This window comes from Equus asinus, chromosome 13, assembly GCF_041296235.1.
Source record: "Equus asinus isolate D_3611 breed Donkey chromosome 13, EquAss-T2T_v2, whole genome shotgun sequence".
Lineage (NCBI taxonomy): Eukaryota > Metazoa > Chordata > Mammalia > Perissodactyla > Equidae > Equus > Equus asinus.
The window spans coordinates 4,765,452-4,778,782 of NC_091802.1; the positions used below are offsets into that span (position 1 = coordinate 4,765,452).

The 13,331-nt window shown below is 41.4% G+C and overlaps 1 protein-coding gene across 9 annotated transcripts in view; it reads left to right on the top strand.

Annotated features, from left to right (window-relative positions):
• Positions 1–7,377: 7,377 nt before the first annotated feature.
• The window catches only part of LOC106845788 (zinc finger protein 345-like), a 40,145-nt gene continuing 34,191 nt past the window's right edge, over positions 7,378–13,331 (top strand). For 5 of the 9 annotated variants that reach the window (XM_070482300.1, XM_070482303.1, XM_070482298.1 and 2 more), the window contains exons 1-2: positions 8,832–9,491; positions 11,193–11,279. The gene's annotated coding sequence lies outside the window, so the exon portion shown is untranslated. The other 4 variants (XM_044745764.2, XM_044745763.2, XM_070482299.1 and 1 more) reach the window with 3 other exon arrangements.

Sequence of the window (13,331 nt, forward strand, 5' to 3'; positions counted from 1 at the left end):
CTTGTCCTACTTTTGTGAGCTGTGCTTTCAGTGATAGTTTAAATTTCAGAGGCTTTGTGGTACTATTTTGGTCTGCTTGGTTTATCTGGTGCTGCTGGGGCTCCCACTGGGCCCTGCTGGTGCCACCTGAATGGGTGGAAGGAACTTCCTCAGGCTGGGCCAAAGTGGGGAAAGAGATCTCCAGGCCATAAGGGAGAAGAGTGCTTCCTGGGTCAGGCCCTCTATGTGGCAGCATTCCCTCCACCAGTTCTATCCAGCCACCTGGTGTCTCTAGGTGTGGGGGTCTGTGGGGATTCTTAGGTCTGGCTGGGACAGAGAGCACTTCCTGGGTTAGGCAATTGTGGTGGGATTCCCCTGCTGGTGCCATCTGGAGCCTGGTTTCCTTCTGTGGGTAAGAGGGGTCTCAGCCCTGGGGGGACAAAGAGGCTTCTCAAGCAGGTTGATTGTAGAGGCACGATCCTCCTTGTCAGTGCCACTTCACCCTTCCCTCAACTCTAGGTGGGGGAGGGGAGTCTCAGGTCCAAGGGACAAAGAGGCTTCCTGGCTGGGTGATTATTGTGGCAGAATCCCCCTTGCAGGTGCTGCCCATCCACCTGGTGTTCTGGATACGGGAGGAGAGACTCAGGTTGGTGGGGAAGGAGAACACTTCCCTGGCTTATTTTCAGCAGGACTTCCAATCAGTGTTGCCCACCCCCCCATCATGCCACCAGACTCAGCTGGTGTTATTGGTGGGGCTCCTATTCAATCTGGGGGAGGAATGAGCCTATCTGGGCCACCTTCTAATGCTAGGTTTGGGTCATAAGATGCCCTGCCACCATGATGTTCCACCAGTCCTGAGGTCTCTCTCTACCCAGTCTACCTTCCTTTTCCGACCTGTCAGTTCTCATTTGTTATTTCTAGCATTTACAGTGTACTCAGCAGGAAGGAACAGGGAGAAATAAGTCTATATCCTCTTGTCTGGACCCAGTAGATACTTATAAAAGAAATGAGAGATCAAGAAGATATAAGGACTGACAGACAAACCAGTAATTGTAGTAGGAAAGTTTTACATAACCCATGAGAAATTGATGCATCAAGGAGACAGAGGAAGGAGAGCTACAGAAGTTTTTAATAATACGATCAATAGCTCAAGATAATACATTTACATGCAGCTTTACACGCAACAGAGATATGCATTATTTTCTAGCACATGTGCATTATTCAAACTGACCATATGTTACAACATTGAAGATGCTTCAACAAATTTAAAATAATTAATATCTTATGTCTATGCCACTAGATATATTATAGATTATTCAAATATAATGCAAGCCACATATAATTTTAAATTTCCTAGTAGCCATATTTTAAAAACTTTTTAAAAAGAGGTGAAATTCATTAATTATATTTATTTAACCCAAATTTCTAACATATTTTCAACTTGTAATCAATATCAAACTTATTAATAACATTTTTGCACTAAGTGTTCAAAATTTGTTGTGTATTTTACACTGAGATCACATCTCAAATCAGATGAGGCACATTTCAAGTGTTCAGTCTCCACATATGGCTATTGGCTACCATATTGGACAGCATAGATCTATGCTCTTTAACCATATACAATAAAATAGAAAAAATAAAAAGAGAGCTAAAAATTCTCTATTTTTGAATATTAAATGCAAAAGAAAATATAGTACTAAATCAATTTTGGGTTAGAAAATCATGAAAGAAATGAGGCAATAGTTCTAAATTACAATGAAAAACTTCATTCAAAATTTGTGGGACACAGTTAGAAGAGTACTTAGGGGATCAATATATCATTTTAAATACATTTCAGCAACAGTTGAAACAAATTAACTAAGGAGTCCATTCAATGAGCTAAAAAGAGGAAAAGATTAAGCCAAAGGAATAAGAAATATAGAAATAATAAAAGGTTAAAATCAATGAACTAGTGCACACAAAAACCGATAGATTATCAAAACTAAAATCTAGTTCAATGAATAGATTAATAAGATCCACAAATCTTGAGTGAGAAGGATGAATTTAAAAAAGAGAGCAGATGAAGATATATAAAATACAGATTGAATAAGCAGAAAAAATAGAGACACAAAAGAGATTAATAAACAATACATTTGAAAACATAGACGAAGTAGATAAACTTAGGAAAATATAAAATAAAAAAAGGTGCAAAACGAAATTGAAAACTTCAATAGATTGATTATCATAAAAAAATTGAAATAAGAGACTACAGTCCAAATTTTATGAAACTTTCAAGGAACAAATCTTCTCTAAGGTGTTCTAAAAACAGGAGAATAAAAAGAGATCAAGCTGCCAAAATCATTTTAGCAATTTAGTATAATCTTGGTTCTTAAAACGGATAAAGACATTACACAGAACCAGAAAATTACAGACCAATTTTACTTATAGACATAGGTACAAAAATCCTAAATGAAATATTAGCTAACTGAATTTAACTGAAATCATGATTAAATAGAGTTTAACATCAGAAAATCTAGCTATGAAATCTGCAACATTAATGGACTCTAAAAGATAAAATGATTAAATCAATAGAAACAGAAAAATCTTTTGATAAAGCTCAATACATGTTAATGATTAGGTTAAAAAACTCAGATAACTTTCTTAACTTGACAAAATCTATATACCAAAAACCTAGAGCAAATGTGAATTTAACAGAGGAGCATGGGAGTATTCTCTTTAAAACTGAGAATGGGACAAGAATGTTATCACTGCTGATGTTCAATATAGTGGAGGAGGGCCTATCAAATATGCAGTAATAAGGAAAAGAAAAAAAACGAGAGAGAGAGAGGGGTGGGGTTAGAATGCTGGAAGAGACACACCTTGAACGGCAATTACTTGAGAGGCTGTAGAAGTGGTGGTTAAGAGCATAGACCCTAGAGCCAGACTGCCAGTTTTGAAACTTAAAATCTTCGTTCTGAGGCTTGTTGTAGGACCTCAGGCACGTGACCTCACCTCTCCCTACCTCAGTTCTCCTATCTGTACAGCAAGGGCAATGAATGAATGAAATTCCTACCTCATAGGATGGTTGTGAAGACTAAATAAACTATATATGGGAGGATTAAATGAGCTTATATTAAATGCATTTATATGTATTTTATTTACTTATTTGCTGATGATATAGGATGATAAGATCATCTACATAGAAAACCTAAAAGAATAAAAAAATCACTAAAACTATAAAGATTAGGTTTAGCAAGGTTTCTAGAGTCAAGGTCAGTTTACTAACGTCAGAAACATTCTTCTAAATCCAACTGTAACAGAAAGTAATGTACCATTCACAATTTGTCTTAAGCTGGGTAGTGGCTTTTGTTTTATTATTATTTTAAGTAGTATGTGTTCCTTTGCATGTGTGATATTTATATCTCAATAACTTTTTTTTTTAAGATTTTATTTTTCCTTTTTTGCCCCAAAGCCCCCTGGTACATAGCTGTGTATTTTTAGTTGTGGGTCCTTCTAGTTGTGGCATGTGGGACGCCACCTCAGCATGGCTTGATGAGTGGTGCCACGTCCGCGCCCAGGATCCGAACCAGCGAAACCCTGGGCTGCTGAAGCTGAGTGTGCGAACTTAACCACTCGGCCACGGGGCTGGCCCTTCAATAATATTTTTTAAGGATTTATTTTTTCTTTTTATTTCTAACAACATAAAAATAATTTGTGGAAGTCAACAGTTCTGTCATTTAGATGAGTCTTTGCTTGACAAAATTTACTTTTCCAACAAATTATACACTCCATTTATTTTGGGGGGTAGGGCTAATTAATGAATATGCAGAATAAAGAGATCATGATCCAAATATATCCATCTATATAAGTGTGTGCATATAATATAAATATTAAAATCTATCAAATAGTTTTAGATCCTCCCAGTCTGAAGGTACAATATCATACCATGTTAGAGCTGACAGTATGAAATTCCTGCTCTTGCCTTCTGTTTATGCGCTCCTCCTTGCAAGGTCGCCCCAGGCATTTTGGGAGAATGCAGGGAGGCTCTTGAAGCTACACAGGCATAAACCAGACTTTGGGGTCCACCTCGTCCTTCTGTTCTGCTCTGGCTCCACTAGACTGTGTCCGTGGCCTGCTCAGATCTTGAAGGAGCCTCCCACTGCCACTGCTAAAGAAAGCCACTCACTGTTCTGCCTCTTGGTACCATCAAGCTGCCCATCTTCCTAGTGTTAGAAGGTTCTAGGTTCACATACAGGCAGGAAGGATGGCTTTATCCTAGCCTCTGTCAGCAGTATTTAGAGGAGATCTCCTGCTGATTTTACATAGTCTCTCAACAAAACAGCTTTCTAACTGCTAACTTTCACCATCTAATCACTAAATTCCAGGGACCCTTCTATCCCACTGTATTTGATTCAGGCTCTTCTCTCCCCAAAGCTCTTTTCTTCCCTCTGCTCTTACAAAATAAAATTTTCTATGAAAGTCAATTAGCTGTTACTTATTGATCATTTACTATATGCCAGGAGTTGTTCCAAGAACTTTATATGAGCCCGTTCATTCCCAGTAACAAACTCCTAAAGTAGGTACTATTATTATCTCCATTTTACAGAAGAGAAAACCAAGACATAAAAAGATTTAAAAGATTAATTAATAGTAGAGCCCAGATTCAAATTCAGGCTTTCGGATCCTAGAACCCTTGCTCTTAAGGACTCTCGATAGTCTTTCATTACCAACAACATCTCTAGGAGGGAGGCAGTTTGAAGGGTGCTCTCTACAGGAGTTGGAGCTCAACCCCACTAAGTGGCTTGATACATTAAGAGTATGTATATTTCCATCCAGCAAATGATAATCCCTTCTCAATTAGGCAGAATATAGCAAACATATCATGGGATTTGTGAATTAAATGGTACTTGGCTCTTGGCTTGAACATCATTTTTCCTTTGGTGTGACTTCAGGCTATTTACTGTAACTTCCTGAGTCTCCATTTCTTTGTCTTTAAAAAGGGATGATAATGCCTATCTTTAAAATAGGCATATTCTTCTTTGAGTAAATAAGACACTGTATATGAAGCAACAGCATGGTGCACAGAGCACTTGGAAGGCAGCCACTAAGTATTAGTGTCTTTCTTCTTTCCCATCCAGAAAATAAGAAGAGCAAACCATCAGATACTGTGCTTCACTATACTGCTTCTAGGTTGATTCTTTTTGTAATATAGAGCTTAAGATGATAAAGATGATCCCACTCAAGATTCTAAATGCTAGAGCAAGCTGTGATGGCCTACTGGTTAAAGTTCAGTGCTCTCACCACTTCAGTGGCCCGGGTTCATTTCCTGGTCAAGGAACCACACCACTTGTCTGTCAGTTGCCATGCTGTGGCAGTGGCTCACATGGAAGAACTAGAAGGACTTACAACTGGGATATACAACCATGCACTGGAGCTTTGGGGAGAAAAAAAAAGATTCTAGATGCACATAATAAAACAATTTTCTGCTGTAAGTTACCAGTGAAAATTAAAACTCAATTCCATACTATGCTAGTTACAGTACTGTCTGGTTTTTCTTCTGGGTTGCGTATGCACAGGTGATCTGTAGAACACAAAAAGAATCTACAATAAAATGTAATACCTCTTTGGTAAAATACTACAGAGCTTTGGTAAAATACTGCTGCTTCTAAGGGCTTTATAATTTATATAATCATTTTTGTATAGCTATATTAAAATATATTGTATTTACTTAATAATATTAGTACCATGATTATATTTTAAGTTCAGAAGTACAAATATAATTTTTAAATGGTTGATATAATGCCTAATTCTTAAATTCCAAGAATAAAAAGAAACATGTCTTAGTCTGTTTGAACTACTATAACAAAATGCTTATGAACAACAGAAATTTATTTCTCACAGTTCTGGAGGCTGGAAGTCCATAATCAGGGTGCCAGTATGGTCAGGTTCTTGTGATGACCCTTTTCTGGGTTGTAGACTGCTGACTTCTTGGTGTGCCCTCACACAGTAGAAGGGCAAAAATTTTAAGATTATCAGCCACAAGCTCAAGAAAAAGCAGCTAGTAGTTAACCTAATAAAGAATGCACAGGACAATACAAATATTTATTAAGTGCTTACTTCAGATACAACATTGGTGAAATTAGAGGTGCTTACATTGGAGTGGAGATAGGGAGACAGTAAACAAATAAACACATAGATACATAATATGTCAAGTGGAGATAAGTGTCCTTAAGAAATTATAAAGCTGAATAAGGGAGATAGTGAATGATGTTACAAGGTCCCCTATTTTTTATCAAATGTTGAGGGAGAACACTGGTGTTAAAGATGACATTCAAACAGAGATTTGAAAAAGATGAGGGGGTGAGCTATGTGGATATCTGGGGATTGAGCCTGGCATGTTCAATAGCCAGGAGGCTGGAGTCAATTGAAGGATGGAGGGCAGGGTAAACTAGTGCCAGGGGATACGGTAAAGAGAGACGAGGTTGGTGACCACGCGCTATAGCAATAATTTTCAAACTCTTTTGACCGTGATCCACAGAAAACACACACACATTTTACATTGTAGCCAAGTATACATATCCAAAGAACAGAAACAAAAGTTCCTTGAAACAATCATTTTCTTACACATTCTAGTGTTTCTTCTTCTTTTCTGTTCTATTTCATTTTTTAAAAATGCTGGTTGTGTGGCACTAAATTGATTATGTGAACCCTTAAGAGAATAAACTTTGGATTTTACTCTGCAATGGGAAGCCAACCAAAAATTCTGAATATATGAGAGGCTTTATTTTTTAACTTAATTTTTATTGTTAAAACTTACTTTATGAAGTTTCAAACATACACAAAAGTAGAGGACATAGAATAATGAACCGTCATTGATTTATCGCCTGCTGTCAACAATTTGCCATTCCTGTTGCGCCTATCACTCTATGCATTTTTTTTATTTTTTTATTATTTTTTATTTTTTTTATTAGTGTTATGATAGATTACAACCTTGTGAGATCACTCCATGCATTTTTAATAAACCACTAGATGACCGAGGGCTTTGGGATTTTTTTGCGGGGAGGAGGAAGTCCAGTTGATAAGAGTGTTCCACGGGTTTTCCCTCCTGGTTACTGAAGGCAAATTGTAGAGGCCTCAGCATTTCTTCAAAAATCCTGGCACAAGTGCTGCCGAGACCAGATAGGCAGCCAGCCGAAGGGGCAGATGGAATTAATAGACAGAACACAATCTATACTATTCAATGGGACAGGGGACCATCAGCCTCAAGGACTGAGGTGAGGTCCCTCGGATTGCCACATATTTATTTGCGGGTAAAGAATCTCAAGCATGTACAATAGCAGAAACTCATGCCTGCAGGGACACACAAGCCAAAGTCCAAAGGTTCTATTCTTCATCCTCCTGAAGCACACCAGCCCGTCCCAGGTCATTCCCTTGGGGAGTATTTTAAGAACAATCAGCAAGATATGCGGTCCGGTCCCTTGCTGCAAGGGCCCGGCGTTCCTAAGCCCCTTGCCTTCATGCTCGATAAGATATTCTCTTCCGGCCTTTGATTCCAAGGCACAAACAATCTGGTATCAGATCACATATCTCCCAGTCACCCATTTGGAATTTATTTTTCCTAGGCTTAAAGCCTAGCAAGGATGCTGCTATGATTTCCCGCAGCACAAAAGGATGTCATGGTTGAGGTTTTGCTTTCTTTGTAAAGTAGCATCTTTGTGGATGCCCAGAGAATTCTAGCCAGAAAAGTGCTTAGAGAGACAGGATCTAGAGCACAAGTGTAGGCTGGATTTATGTAGAGGTTCTCCTCCTCAGGGGTGCTGCGGGGGTGGAGGGGCTGTCCTAGAAGATGGAGATGGAGTATGCACCCTGCACAGAGTGAAACAAAATGGGGTCACTTATGTCCAAGGCTTTAAAATGGAGCTGGGAGGCCATTAAGGAAACCGGCCTTATGCATGTCCTCATGGGGCAGAACATGAACTTTTGAACTGAGTCAAGACAAATATTCTGAGAATGCCCCAAAGAACACCTGCAACTTATCACAGTGATGGACTTTTGCCCCCCTCTCGGAATAGCCTTAACAATCAATTATATTTAGCCAATATTACCACCCCGCCCGCCGACAACTCCAGTTAACATTCCTGGTAATACAAACCTCCCTTTTTTGCCTTTAAAAGCCCTAGCATCTTACTCCGTAGCGGGACACTATTTGGGCTGCCACCTGAATCTGTCTGTGTACCCTGGATGGCAGGCCTCTCTGACCTGTTATTTTAGCTCTTTATTTTCAGGTTAACAACTCTCTTGACACCTCCTGCTTCTGGATGTGATAAAGAAGACACCAACAACTCAACTGCCTTCACTCTTGTCCCAGCAGAATCAGTTGAACTACATTCTGACAGGCCCATCACGGAGAATTAACCAGAATGTACTTTTAGGGGGCTAAATTACCTGAACTTGGATACATACGAAATCAATCACCAAGGGATCTGGAGGGATGTCGTGGATTTGGAAAGTGGCTAGCAAACAGGGAATAGCAACTAGAAATAACGCGAAACTTTTCTGGGCAGAGACATGTAAACACTGTGGTGCTAAAAACCGTCTTATATATTGGCGAGGGAGGGCCCCACCTGTCCGCGTATCAGAACGGTCCACTTGGGTTATAGGAACCCAAATGGCCGTCTAAGGACCACGTGCTCTGAGCTGAGGTTGCAGGGGCGTGGGAACCACTGAAGAACCGGCCCCAGAACGTGAGAGCGCAGAGCATCTGCCAGGATTCCCGGAGAGCTGCAGAACCTCCGGCGCGGGACTGCTGTGTCGGGCTCTCTGAAGCAGCGCTGCAGCTCTGCTTACGCTGCGGAGAGCGACCAAAGGTAAAGCCTCTGCTCTCCACACTCCCACCTCCCTCCCAAAAAACTCTCAACAGTCCTTGATGGTTTATGACACGCCCCCAGTGGCTCCCGTGCACCTTCGCCCGGGCAGCCAACATCAAGCTCTCTTTTCAGGACCGCGCCAGGTGTTGTTTCTGCCCGCAGAGCAAGCAGGTGTCTCGAAGGTCTGGGTCGACTATCAGCGCAGCTCGGTCGCCGTATTTTCCAGTTCAGGCACCAGGGTGGGCCGGACTGCATTTCCCAGGGGCCTTGGCGCGCACTTCCGCTTCCGGCCCCTTTGTCTGGACCCGCTCTGCGCACGGCGAGCGTGTGCCCTCGCGGTCAACCTTTGCTGTGACCTGACCCACGTCTGGTCTGGGGAGGAGCAGACGCTGGACAGGGGTGTGTGTCCAGCAGGGGATTGTCAGACTTGGGGGCCTGGTCGCGTCCCACTGGGTTTCTCCCCGGGCCTGCTGATCTGACCGTAATCCCCTCTGCTGGAGGCTGGGTGGTGCCCTTCTGCGTTCAGCCCCCTTGATCCTGCCCTTCTGCTCTGGGTTTTGTGTGTACCTGACAGTGGTGTGTGCGCGGGATTAATATCTGAGACACCGGGTCCTTTCCTCGGAAACAGGGTGAGGGTCCGCACAGCCTGAAGCGCTTGGCTGGAAGGTGAGGCAGTTTGGGCGCAAGGCTCCCAGTGCTTGGGTCAGGTTAGAGACCCACGCGTGTGCGCCCCTGTGTTCCTGCAACCCACAGTGTGATGAACCATTGTATAGACTCAGTTAACGTGGGAGGGCGTGGATGCAAGAGATCAGTCCGTCTACGTTGCCAGAAAGTGATACTGCTCGGGGATGTGACCCTAGGCAAGTCACTGGACTCGGTGCCTCCTTATTTGTCAAATGAGGTTTACTGTTCCTACCTTAAGTGGTGGTTGTGAGGATTAAGTGGAATTCTGATATAAAACAGTTGACACAGTGCCAGGCACCAACTAAGGGCTCAGTCAATAGCAGTACAGGGAGGGGGCAGCCATCTTGGGGAAGGGGCGTGCCTGGGAGTATGATCAAACATTGATTATACCTTTTGTTTGCATAAAACAAAGGATAGAAGGAAAACCCATTAAAATCTTGGGTGGTGTTGATGTGTCGAAAATAGTGAGAATGCTAATTAACTGATAATTGAATGACCTTTACTGAGTGCTTATTCTGTACCAGGTATTGATTTGGGCCCTTTATATGCATTGATTTGGGTCCTTTATATGCATTAATGCACAATGCTGGAGGTAGGTATGTCTATTATCCTATTTTTCAAACGAGAAAACTGAAGCACAGAAGAAACTGGCCTGTGGTCATGCGGAGCCATGTTAAAAGCAGGCAGGAGGACTCTGGAGGCAATGTTCAGTGAGAAAGCGGTGCAGGTGGCATAGATTTTTAAAAATTGTGAAACCCTGTACTGCTTATAATGACTGAGGACGTGAAATACCTACTTCTTCCCCAAACAAATCCATAAGAGGCTGTAAGTATTGCTTTTGGGAGTGGGGGAGGGGGAGAATTAAAGAAATAATAAACTATAGAATATTGGGAAAACACAGAACTATACATGGAGTAAAATAAATAGCATGTAACTCTAACACCCAGAGACAAGCTCAAAGAAGTACTCAAAGTTAATATATCAGCAGTTTTCTTCCTAGAGGCAAAAAATCAAAATGGGAAAGTAAATTGTGAGCAGAAGTTTGCTTGATGGGTGTGGAATCAGACAAAGGGAGGTAGGTGGATTGTTCATTAATTCGCTTACAACACCTTGAGCTTATTGCCTGCCAGGCACACTCTGCTGAGTGCTGAGGGTACGGGGGAATGAGATGACACACTGCAATTTAGTGGATCAGGTGTGTGGTGGAACCAACCTGGGAAGGCTGCAGACTTATTGTGGGCCTGGAATGCTCGTGATCTGGTGGCCGAAGGTCCCTGTGCCCTTGATTGCTGGGAAGGGCACTGCCTCCGTGGCTCCTTTTTCTTGTTCTGTGAAGTTGTACAGTTTCTCCATTTGTGAATCAAGGATTTGAGGCTAGAATTCTTTGTTTCCTTCCAATCCTGACAGTCTGTGCCTTTTTTTTGGTCACGGGGATCCTCATTCTCAGAGCACAGGCTCAGGCATATCCTGAAACCACTTACTGGTCATTTCTTTCCCTGAGTTTACATTCAGTCTCCTCTGAAGTTATCTTTGAAGCCTCATTACTTAGATGTCTGTGGAATCCTTCAAACCATAGGACAACCAAGGCTAGAGGCACATTTTGTCCTAAGTGGCTGTTTCTAATCTAATAGGCCTGAGATACATAACAATAAACTGGATTCCTTTATTACTCTTTCCTTCCAGCTCTGTCATCCAGGCACTCTGCCTTTTCCCAAAAGGGTATCTTGAGGGGAGAATATGGCTGCTCTACTCCAGACAGCAAAGTCCCAGGTGAGTTGGGGCTTTTCCTCTTGTCCCTAAAACCTCGTTTTAATTCCTGAAGCAAATAAATTTATTTCTCTTAGCGTGAAGCTAGTCAGTCTTATAGCATCAGCAGTTTTAAAAGATAAGATCAAGTGGGTGGGATGGACTGCCAGTGAAATGGTAACTGGGTGTTCCTCAGGTGTGTGAAGTAGCAGTGGGGATCAGGGGGCTTGGCAGGCTTGGCGGCCTTTCCTGTCAATTGGTAGCAGAGGAGGTGGGGAAGATGAGGCCTCTTTAGCAGATAATTGAGGAGGAGGACTGACAGAGCACGGTTGGATGAGAACGAAGCTCCCGTTTTTTCATTTGAGACATTTGGCTTAAACGTGCAAGGGCACATGAGACATCTCTTCTGTCTGCTTAGAATCCCATGTACACAGGACTTGTACACAAATCTATGTGGTACAAATCAGCAGATTTATTGAGGGCTTGGTCAATAATAAAGAGCTTTAGAGAAAATGTATGAATTCAGAGGAGACTGAGTAAATGTGTTTTACTGAGAAAGATTTGGTAAGGCTTTATTCATTCAACCAACATTTTTAAGCCCTTTTAAGGAGCTCCCGGGCTAATGGCAGCAGCGAGATTTGAAGTGGGCCCTGAAGGATGAGTAGATTTTTGAGAAGTCAGTGACATAAATGGCTTAGAATTGAGGAGAGATACTGCTTTCTTTGAAACGGGAAAAAAGGAAGTACATTGAAATCATGGATATATTGTCCTACAAAAACTTCTGATAGATTTGCCATATAGTAATAATGGCACACTAAGTTCTTCCTAGATATGATTCTCAAGCTTGGTATATTTCTTAGTTTCTTATTTATCATGTCTCTTTCTTAACTTAATGAAAATAACCTTAAGGCCAGCTGAATAATAGGCTTGGATGGGAAGCCCATATCCTTAACCTGATCTTTTTTACAGAGCTAAGTCACTTTGTTTAGCTGAGACGTTTTTATGGACCTTTGTTCCTCAAAGCCTTTTCCAGACTTATTTTCTAGCGTATGAGACCTAGAAACAGTTTGCTTTTCCAACTATGTTTGCAACCAAATTTCTAGGCTCTGTATTCCATTTTGTTTTAGCTTGAAAATTGGCAAATTCTTTCCTGAGCTCAACTCTTTCTTTCTTTGCCAAATACATCCAGGAGTATCCTACACAAACCAGCATTCTGGCTCTTTCCAACCTATTCCCCTAGAGCTACAGGCTCAGTGAGCATTTGGTCTGCCTTCACAGTTACTAATTATTTTGTCAGTGTATATCAAGCGTCTGCATCATTCTAGCCTTAAATATCCATTTCCTCGAAACCTGCCACCCGATTGTCAAGCCAATGCCACCTGTATATTTTAGGTTTTTGTGATGATACCTTCCACTTCTAGGTGTTAATTTATGAATCAGGGTTGGATAACTTACAACTGGTGTAACCAGCACACCCAAAATGTGTAATGGCCCCAATACAATAGAAGTTTATTTCTTGTTCTCATAACTGTATGACTGTGTCAGCAGGTTGATAGGGTGGCCATTCAGGGCCTTGAGCTATCTGAAGCTCTAGTATCTTTATCACATGGCTCTCAAACTCACTTTTTGGATCATCTCCACACCAGCCATCCAGAAGGAGAAAGAGAAAACAACATGGAGGAATGTATGTGAGTCAGGCATGGAAATGGCATGCCTCACTTCTGCTTGCATTCCGTTGGCTAGAACTCAGTCACATGGCCACATCTAACTGCAAAGGAGCTTGGGAAATGTTTGCCTACCTAGAAAGGTGAGGAGGAAGTGTACTTTAGTGAGCAGTTAGCAGTTTCTGCCACTCTCCTCAAACTTTTAGGTTGTTTAGAACTATTTTGCTATTGTAAGTTATAAATAGATAAGAATCTTTGTATATAATTCATTTTCCTTATCTCTGACCATTTTCTTATAAATGACTTCTAGATATAAAATTGCTGTGTCAAAAGGGTATACACATTTTAAACTCTTATAACATACAAGTCAAAATCTTGCCTTTGATACTATGAACACGGTTGGATCTATTTC